Below are 10,190 nucleotides of genomic sequence, written 5' to 3' on the forward strand. Positions count from 1 at the left end.
TGCATCTATATATATGATCTATATAAGGACATTTTGATTAATTGTGTGCATGATGGGTTAGGGGCTGCATGCATGCATGCATGCTTTAATACATCTCTGATCGATCTTGTAATAAATTATCATGTAAAAGAAGAATAGTTTAATGGGTGTAGGCAGGCTGCAGCACATGGGAGCTGGAGATCTGAATAAGATTAACTGCAGGTTGGTGCATGCTATCGAATATATATTATATATTATATTCGAGGATGGTCCTAGCTACAGAACTCCTACACACTTCTTTTCTAATCTTTATCAAGCATTTCAAGTGATAATGTATTTAGGAAATGGAGTTGGAGTTGAAGGAAGGATGAAATAATAAAGGTTAATTAATTAGAAAGCCATGTGAATCTCTCTCTCTCTCTCTCTCTCTTACTTTGCTTCACTTGGAATCCATGCATGGGACCTTTACACGTGGGGGGCATGTATATTTTATTTGTTATGGAATATATATATATATATATATATCTTTAATCATATGCATTGCATTCCATTTGGCAACCATATTTCTTTGTGGTCATGATATTGACATCGTAAAAGAAACGTTTAGACAGAGAAATTTTATATAAAAGTTTTATACAACACACCTATATTTAATCAACATGTAATTTATTATTTTTGTCAATCTATCTTAATTCTGAATTAATATGTCATGTATGTTTGAAGAAAAAGATAAAAATAATAAATTATATGTTAATTAGGTGGAGGTGTGTGGTGTAAGAATTTCTTGTAGCATTTATCTTAGAATTTCGTGCAAAGGGCAGAAGGCCATGCATGTGATTGTATTTTTCTAATTTTTTTTAATTATATTTAGGCATGATTAATCTCAACCATTGCCTTTATAATGATGCGATCTCGATGGTAATGCATGCTCTAAATTTATAGACGCGATCTGATCATGATATTGTCCAAGACCCGCGGCGGATTCAAGAGTTCATTTTTGGAGGAGGGCAAAGTAGTATATATTAATATGTTATATTAAATAATTACATAATTTGTAATATAAAAATATTATTAATGTTGGGAATAAAACCAGTTTGAACTCATAAAGACTTGAATAAAAGTCTTGCAAAAGTAGACAAACATAGTAATCAAAGAAAGAGAATATAAAAGATGATGTAATAACACTGAGAGGAGATTTGACATGATCACTTCAATCTGCTTCCTGATCTTCTCCTTGTAACATAGAGCAAAAACATATTTTTTTAGTCAATTCACTTACGTGTCCTTTTCTTTCCTTTTGCTCTGTTAGGGTTTTGGTTTGTGTGTTACACGCTTTATGGCTGCCGCCGTGGGCCTTTCGGGCTCTCAGGCGCCAGCTGGGAGACTGCGCACCTTTGCTGATATGGTTGCACAGTCCCCTTAGGCCCTTCTGGAGGTTGATGTCCCTTTGTGGCCGTCGAAGGTGATAGATGGTGAGGTTTGCTTAATTTTCTCGAGGGAGGAGATTGAACATTTGGCTGCTCTGTTCAAGTTTTTGATGGTTCTAAAATTCTTGAGACAACGCCCTTGTGTAGGCCTCATAATGTGTTTATTCGGCTCTCGAATGAAACTGATTTTTTGAAGGCTCTTTCACGGGAAGCCATTGATATCGACGGGGTTCCTTAACGTGAGTTTCACTGGCATTCTGATTTCAATGAGGACAATGAGCCATATATGGTGTTGGTGTGGGTGGATCTTCTGGGGCTGCCTCTAAATTTTTACCATGAGTCATTTTTTAAGAATATTGTTGCATCTTTAGGTAGGTTCTTGCATAGAGATAATTTGACAAAGTGTGATACTTGGACAGATGGGGCTCGATTGTGCATTGAGATGGATGCGGCTAAGGTCCCTCTTTGTGGGATCTGGATCGGTATTCCGCATTAGGCTTCAAGTTTGTATATTGAGATTGTTTATGAAACTTTACCGGCGTACTGCTGCCAGTGTAGAGCTCAAGGTCATAACTTGAAAACATGTCACTGGAGGGATGGAGGAAAAAAGAAGGGGGAGATGAAGAGGAAGGAGGTGGAGAAGCCTGTGCAGTTGTGGGCACCAAAGTCTAGGAACAACAATGTGCAAGAGCAGGAAAATCAACGAGAGTTGGGCCGTAAGGAGGTGAGTGATGTTGCGGAGCCAAGTCAAGTTGTAGAGCAGGATATTATGGTTCCAGTTTCGGAGGTGGTGGGTACGGTTGAGGTGGAAGAGAGAGAGGTGAATGTAGTGCTTGATCCTAAAAACATAACTAGTAGCACACCTTTGGATGGTGTGATGATAGTGGCCTCCGCTCTGCAGGCGGAGGGGGTGAATTTTGTTGCACCTAATGCTGTTCTTAGTAACCTTCATGCAGAGGATGTGGAGGTAGAGGGTGCGGTTGAGATGGAAGAGGGATAGGTGAATGTAGTGTTTGCTCCAGAAAACATAACTAGTAGCACGCCTTTGGATGGTGTGATGATAGTGGCTTCTGCTCTACAGGCGGAGGGGGTAAATTATGTTGCACCGAATGCTATTCTAAGTAATCTTCATGTTGCTACGGAGGATGTGGAGGCAGAGGGTGCAACTGTGTCTGCCTCGGAAGGCTCTAAGGGGGTACAAGTGAATGATGTTTTATATGAGTTGGTGCCTTCTTTGCATGATGGGTTTTCTTCGGAGCCTGAGTGTGAGCATGTGGGGCATTTAGGGAGAGATAAAGATTGCCCGTTTGACAGTGGTAAAAAGGATAAGAGAACGCGAACAAGGATCCTGATAAGTTCTACCGGGGTTCCCAGCAAGCCCTCTCATTTGGATCTATGATATTTACGCCATTGTTTTGGAATATACAGGGGTTACATACGTCACGAAGAAGGCTACGAAAAATCATTAAGAGGAAAAAGCCGAATTTTCTTATGTTAGCAGAACCATTTGCTACTGACTCTAAGATGTTATCGTTAATGCACGTACTTCAGTTTGAGAAATTTTTTTCGAATTAGGATTGTGGAGGAAAATTATGGTTGTTTTGGGGGGATGGTTTACAGGTTATGGTTTTGAATGTGAGTGCTCAACATGTTATGGTTTCTGTGCCTCTTGATGATGGTAGGATCTTTCTTTTAGCTGTTTATGCTAACTGTAATTACCAAGATCACAGAGCGTTGTGGCAGTCTTTAAAGCTGGAGATCCCACCTGATGAGCCATGGTTAGGACTAGGTGATTTCAATGTCATACGTGGGGATGAGGAGCGTTGTGGTGGAAGACCTCGTTTGAGGGTGGCCATGGATGATTTTAATGATTTTATTGATGACTGTGGCTTACGGGATGTGCAATCTTCTGATAATTTATTTTCATGGTGTGATGGGCAGAAGGGCTTGGCTTGAAGCTGGTCCAAGTTGGATCGGTGTTTACTAAACTCGGTTGTAGCTGAATTGTGGACGGATGCATTACTGCTTTATTTACCAATAACATCTTCGGATCATGCTCTCATGTATGTTGAGTTGAAATCTAGTGGTTCTCGGTATGGCCCTTCTTCCTTTAAATTCCAACAGATGTGGGTGGCTCATGATGGTTTTTAGGCCTTGGTGAAGGAAGTTTGGCAAGCACAGTCTGACGATTCGGATTTTTTTGCCTCGCTGGAAAGTTGAAAAGGCTAAAAATGACTTTGAAGGATTGGAATCATCGGGTGTTTGGTTGAACTGATGAACATATTCGTAGCCTAGAGGCTCGGATTGAGAGTTTAGAAGCAAGTCTTCAAACCCAATTTTCGGAGAAGGTTGAGCTGGATCTCTTGGTTACAAGAGAGGAGTTGGCTGTGTGGAATCAGAGGGAGGAGACCAGGTTATCACAGTAAGTGAAATCAAACTGGTTGGAGAAAGGGGAAGCCTCTGCCCAATTTTTTCGATCCTTTTCACTGACGTCCAAAACAAGGGTGAATGAGATGAAGTTGAGTGATGGGCATATTTTGAAGAATCCAGAGGAAATACATCTGATAGCTGTCAATTATTTTGGTGACTTTCTTCATGCTTGTTCACAACATGAATTGCCGGACTTGTCATCGATGGTTAATTCTGATGTTTTGGAGCAAGAAAACCGGTGCTTTTGAAACTCTCTTCAATCCAAAAGGTCAAAGAGGTTATGTTCTCCATCCCTATTGATAGTAGTCCGGGTCTGAATGGCTTCAGATCGGGTTTCTATAGAGCATGCTGGGATATTGTTGCATTTGACGTCGTTGAGGCAGTACGGGATTTATTTCGAGGCTGTATAGGCTGTACATTGCCAAGGTTTTATACAACATCTTATATAGTATTAATTGCGAAGGTACCAAACCCTACTAGTTTTGAAAAATTTAGACCTATAAGGCTTTGCTCGGTGATTTATAAGGTGTGCTAAAAAATTTTGGTTAAGAGGCTGTCCCCAATTCTGTGGAGGTTGATTGGCCTCAAACAAGGTGCATTCTTACCAGGACGTAGTATTTTTTATAACATTTCTTTGGCTCAGGAGATGGTTCACCAAATGAATAAGCGTGTTCGTGGAGGTAATGTCTTAATTAAAGTTGATATGGCAAAAGCTTATGATAGCATTGATTGATATTTCTTGTTGCATGTTATGAGCTTTTTTGGGTTTTCTAGAGGTGTTTGTGGGCTTATTAGCCAATGTATTAAGTCCCCTTGGTTCTCTGTGGTTATGAATGGAATTGTGAAAGGTTTCTTCCCTAGTGGTTGAGTTTAGGCCAAGGCGATCCCCTATCACTATATTTATTTATTTTGGTGGAAGAGATTCTATCTTGGTTGCTGAAAAAGAGTTTTGCTGATGGATCTATTCAGCCATTTAATCATTCTTGTGGTGCACCATTAATTTCTTATTTGTTGTATGCAGATGATGTTATGGTCTTTGTGAATGGAGGTCAGTCCTCTCTTAAAATGATCAATGATATTTTTTAGACGTATGAGACTTGGTCGGGATAGGTAGTGAGTAAGGAGAAGTCGTTGATTTTTTTTCCTACAAATTTTTCTACCGCTAGACGAATGAGTTTGTTTCGTTTGACAGGTTACTCAGTTGGGTCTTTTCCAGTGAAACATTTGGGGAGCTCCTTTGGTTCTGGTAGATTAAAAGTGTGTCATTTTGACGACCTAATAGATGCATCAGGGAAAGGTTGGGGGGATGGCAAAGTCGTTTGTTATCTAATGGTGCTCGGATTCTTTTGCTCAAACATGTTGTGGCTAGTATGCCAGTTCATGTACTTTCGGTTGTGCATGCACCAAAGGTTGTTTTGAGTAAGTTATGCAGCCTTATGAGCAATTTCTTCTGAGGGTCCTTGAGTGGTTAGCTGAGGCGAAAGTGGATTGCTTGACAAAAAGTATTTAAGTCGATTAAAGAGGGTGGCGTGGGTTGAGCGGGAGGCAGGGCAGGGTGCGGTTTCAACCCCACCCTCGATACTGGGGCTGGGTTGGAAACCCTCCCCCTACATGGTGCGTGGTGGGGTGCGGGGGTGGGTCCACCCCGCCCAGCACCATGTGAGTAGCAGCCCTAGTACAAATGTTTATTCTTTACTGATTATTGGAAACAAATTTAATTTTATTGACATTGATAAATATTGTAATGGGGAAGGACCCTTGAAAAAAGGAAGAAAGCATGTTATTGAAAGGGAAAATTCGATCACAATGTCAGTGGTGGTGGCTGCTAGTCAACCCTGCTAATCATCATGAAAACCTTAAGCAGGAACTATCAGGTGGCTTAGAAACCCCAGGACAATTCAAAGACCTTTGCCTTTTGGTAAAGGAGAAGAAACCCAACTTAGTTTTTATTATTGAAACAAAACTAAAAGCTAGCAAATTTGATGGTTTAAAGAAAAGGATGGGGTTTGATGGATGTTTTGTAATTGAACCAATGGGTAGAGGGGGGGGAGTGGATTAGAGATGCTTTGGAGTATGGAGGTTGGAGTTGATATTTTGTATTATTCTCAACACCATATTCATGCTAGATTTATAGATGAAGAGAAAAGTGGTTAGTGATTTCTCATGGGTTTCTATGGCCATCCTGAAACAAGTAAAAGAAAAGAGACTTTGAAGCTATTGTCCTTGTTAAAATCAACCACAGACCAAACTTGGTGTGTGATTGGTGATTTTAATGAGGTAATTTCTCAATCTAACAAGAGAAGAGGCAGGCAAAGATTAAAAAGCCAAATGGAAGAATTTAGACAAGCCTTGGAGATTAACAGTCTTTATGATTTGGGATGAGAAGATGATAAATTCACATGGAGCAATAAGCATGAAGATGAGTCTATTACAAATGATTGGCTTGATTGGGTTGTTACTAATCCTCAGTGATTAGAGTTATCTAGAAATGGTGGGGTAGAAGTTCTGACTGCATGAAGATCATATCATAAGCCTATCCTGCTAGAGTTAAACGAGGACAAACAAGGACTAAGAAAAATGAAAAAGATTTTCATATTTGAAGCCAAATTGGCTATGGAGGAAGAAGGTTAGATGGTTGTCAAAGAGGCTTAGACAAGAGCTACTGCAGACCAAGATCTTTTGAGAAGGGAGCAAGAAAAATTAAAGTCATGTAATGGGGCTTTGATTAGATGGAGCTATAAGAAAGATCGAGATGTTGAGAAGGAAATTGTGCTAAAGAGTGATAGACTAAAATAAGAGCAGGAGGATGGAGGCCCCCACAATGCTGCTACAATCAAAGATAATGAGAGTTGTGATTGCTACTTGAGCAAGAAAATCTCAAATGGAAACAACGGGCTAAGAGAAACTGGTTAAGTTTAGGGACAAGAACACAAAATATTTTCATACTTGTGCTAGTTAGAGAAGAAAAAATAATTGGATAAAACAAATCAAGGACTCCCAAGGAAGACTATTGACTGAACAAATTGAGATAGAAGGGGCTTTTTAATAGCACTTCCAAAATATTTTAACTTCCTCAAACCCATCTTTAGAGGTAATAGAGAATTGCTTAAATCTATAGAGCCAAAAGTCACCAATGTAACGAATGATGATCTTCAAAAGGACTTCACAATAGCTTGCACCATTAAAGTTTCCAGGCCCTGATGGCTATAAGGCATGATTTTTTCAGTCATATTGGATTACAGTGAGAGATGATGTATGAAATGCCACTTTAAGCTTTCTAAATGGGAAGGGGTTGTGTCATTGTATTAACTATACCCATAGTGCCTTAATCCCAAAAGTAAAAAAATCTTTATGTTGTTAGTGGGTTCTGATCCATCAGTTTATGTAATGTTTTGTATGAATTTGTTTCAAAAGTGTTAGCTAGCAGGTTAAAGAATGTGCACCCACCTATCATTTCCAACAACTGGAGTTCCTTTTTTCCATGGTAGGTTCATCACTGACAATGTCATGGTGGCATATAAAGCATTACATATTATGAAGACTAGACAAAAAGGAAAAACAGAAAGTATGACACTCAAACTAGACATATCAAAAGCCTATGATAGAATTAAATGGGTTTACTTGGAAGCAATGATGAGAAAGCTTGGCTTTGGAGATATGTGGATTTCTCTGATTATGGAGTGTGTTACCTCAATAACATACTTAATGCTTGTCAATGGCCAACCTGTAAATTAATTTAAGCTTGCTAGAGAAATAAGGCAAGGAGACCCAATCTCACTCTTCTTGTTCATTTTGTGTGCTGAAGGACTAAGTTCCTTGCTAGATTCATCAGATTGATGTGGTGATACAAGGGGTGTAGAAGTGTCAAGGGGATGAACAAGGGTAACTCACCTACTTTTTGTAGATGACAGTGTCCGATTTTGTAGGGAAAAAAATCATTGAATGGTCAAAGCTTCAAGGGCTCCTGGATAAGTATGAGAAAGCATTGGGTCAATGCTTAAAAAAGCAGAAAACCTCAATTTTCTTAGCTCTAATACTGACTTATAAGATAGGAGAGAGTTTGCAAGTAGCTGAAGTTTCAACTTGTGATAGCTATGAAAGGTACTTGAGATTGGCATCTTTGGTGGGTAAATTAGAGTACAATATTGTATTAATACATTTAGAATTTTAAAGGAGAAAATATGGGCTAAAACTAATAGTTGGAAGAACAACTTTTTGTCTTAGGTAGGGAAGGAAATACTGATAAATGTTGTTATACAAGCAATACCAACATTCTCTATGACTGTATTCAAGTTGCCAAGAAGGCTGTGCAAAGAGATTACCTCATTGATGCCAGATTTTGGTGGAGTCACAAGCATAATAATAAGAGAATTTAATGGAGAAGCTGGTCAGAGATGAGGGAATCAAATAAGAGAGGAAGCTTGGGCTTTAGAGATATTGAATGCTTCAACAAAGCCATGTTACCAAAGCAGTGTCGGAGGATTTTAAACAATCCTTTATCCTTGGTTACAAATATTATGAAGGAAAAATATTTTAAGCATAGAAACTTGCTAGAAGCAAAATTGGGCTTTGGGCCCTCATTGATATGGAGAAGTCTATATTCCTCTTTAGACCTAATTAAAGAATGGATGATATGGAGGGTAGAGAATGGTAACAAGATTCAAATTTGGAAGGACAAATGGATTCCAAGATCTACTTCATATGTTGTGCAATCCTCATTAAAAACTTAGACAAAATCAAAAGTGCAAGAGATAATTGATACATATACAGGTAGACAGAAGGACAGATTTATAAATGATACTTTTAGTAGAGAAAAGGCTAAAGTTATTTGCAGTATTCCCCTTAGCAGATTAGGAGATGAAGACAGGTTGATTTGGAGTCACACAAAAAAGGACCTTCTTTGTCAAAAGTGATCATCTGGAGAATACAAGAATGAGACTTCTGAGAGGGGAGTCTTCAAAGTTATCTAAAGAAGAGGCAGGATGGAATATGATTTGTGACCTAAAAGTTCAACCTGGGATGGTGAAGCCTCTTTTATATGGAAGGCTGAAAATGATTTACTTCCAATTAGGCAAAACCTCTTCAAGAAACATATCACAGATACCCCCTTGTGTCCAATTTGTGAAAGAGAAATGGAATCAACTGTCAATGTTCTTTGGAGTTGTCCTGCAGCAAATGATGTATGGGCTGAAACTAATAGTTCAGTTCAAAAGTGGTCAAATTCAAAGGTAGATTGCTTGGAACTATGGAAGAAATTGAACTTGAAGTTGAAGTCTTAAGGAGGTAGAGTTGGTAGTATATATAACAAGAAGGATTTGGATTAGAAGAAATGCTCTAATTTTTTTAAAATAAGTTTAAATGAATAAAAAATGGTGGTTCAAGCTGCTGCTAGTAAAGGACTAGAGGAATTTATTTAATCTCTGAGTCAGCAAAAAGATCACCAACATTCAGGAAGGACCAAGAGACACGATCAGAAGAAAAAAACCAAAAAAGATATGGAAGTGAAAGCAAATTGAGATGTAGCTGTTGATATTCAGTGAAGAAAAGTGGGAATTGGAGTAATCATTAGAGATGCAGGAGAGGATATTTTGGCCTCTCTATGCACAAACATTAGTCAGCTCATGAAACCTATCATAGCTGAAGCTCTTGCATTGAGAAGGGTAATGAAACTATGTTTAGAGTTGGGTTTTTCAAATGTTGTGTTTGAAGGAGATTCTTAGATGGTGATCAAAGCAACCCACGGTCGAGAAGAACTTTGGACAGATTATGGACATTTGATTGATGATACTAGAAGATGCTCACCAGTTGGAGTGTGTCATATTCAACTACAAAGAAGCAAATATGGTAGCTCACCAGTTGGCTAAGTTAGCTCTTTTCTATTTTTTAGAAAAGAAGGTGTGGATGGAAGAAGGTCCAATGCAAATTTTAATTTCTGTTTTGAAAGAAAAGTTCTGCAACGATTGATTTTGGTAATTAATAATATTTTATACGACGCCTCAACCTGTAATACGTGAAATTTAAAATAAAAAATAACATTTTTTTTTATTTGTAAATTCAAGCTGATTATGTATCATATTATTGGAAGTGAAGGCATCTCTATGTTTGATTATTTTCTCCATGTCTCAAAATTCTTAAGAGAACAAAATCAGACAATTTATACAAAGAGTGATGCTAAACTGCCGCCAAACAGTGACCGTTGGGCGTACGCTTAGGCAAAATTCATATTTTTTTTTTTAGTTTTCATTTTCACATTTTTTTTACATTTCTAAATATTTTTAAAAAAATAAAAAATTATCAATACACTAATAATCACTTTCTTAATCAGTAAGTAAAAAAAAATTAAAAACCTGATCG

The sequence above is a fragment of the Juglans regia genome, chromosome 2 (genome assembly GCF_001411555.2).
Source record: "Juglans regia cultivar Chandler chromosome 2, Walnut 2.0, whole genome shotgun sequence".
Classification (NCBI taxonomy): domain Eukaryota; kingdom Viridiplantae; phylum Streptophyta; class Magnoliopsida; order Fagales; family Juglandaceae; genus Juglans; species Juglans regia.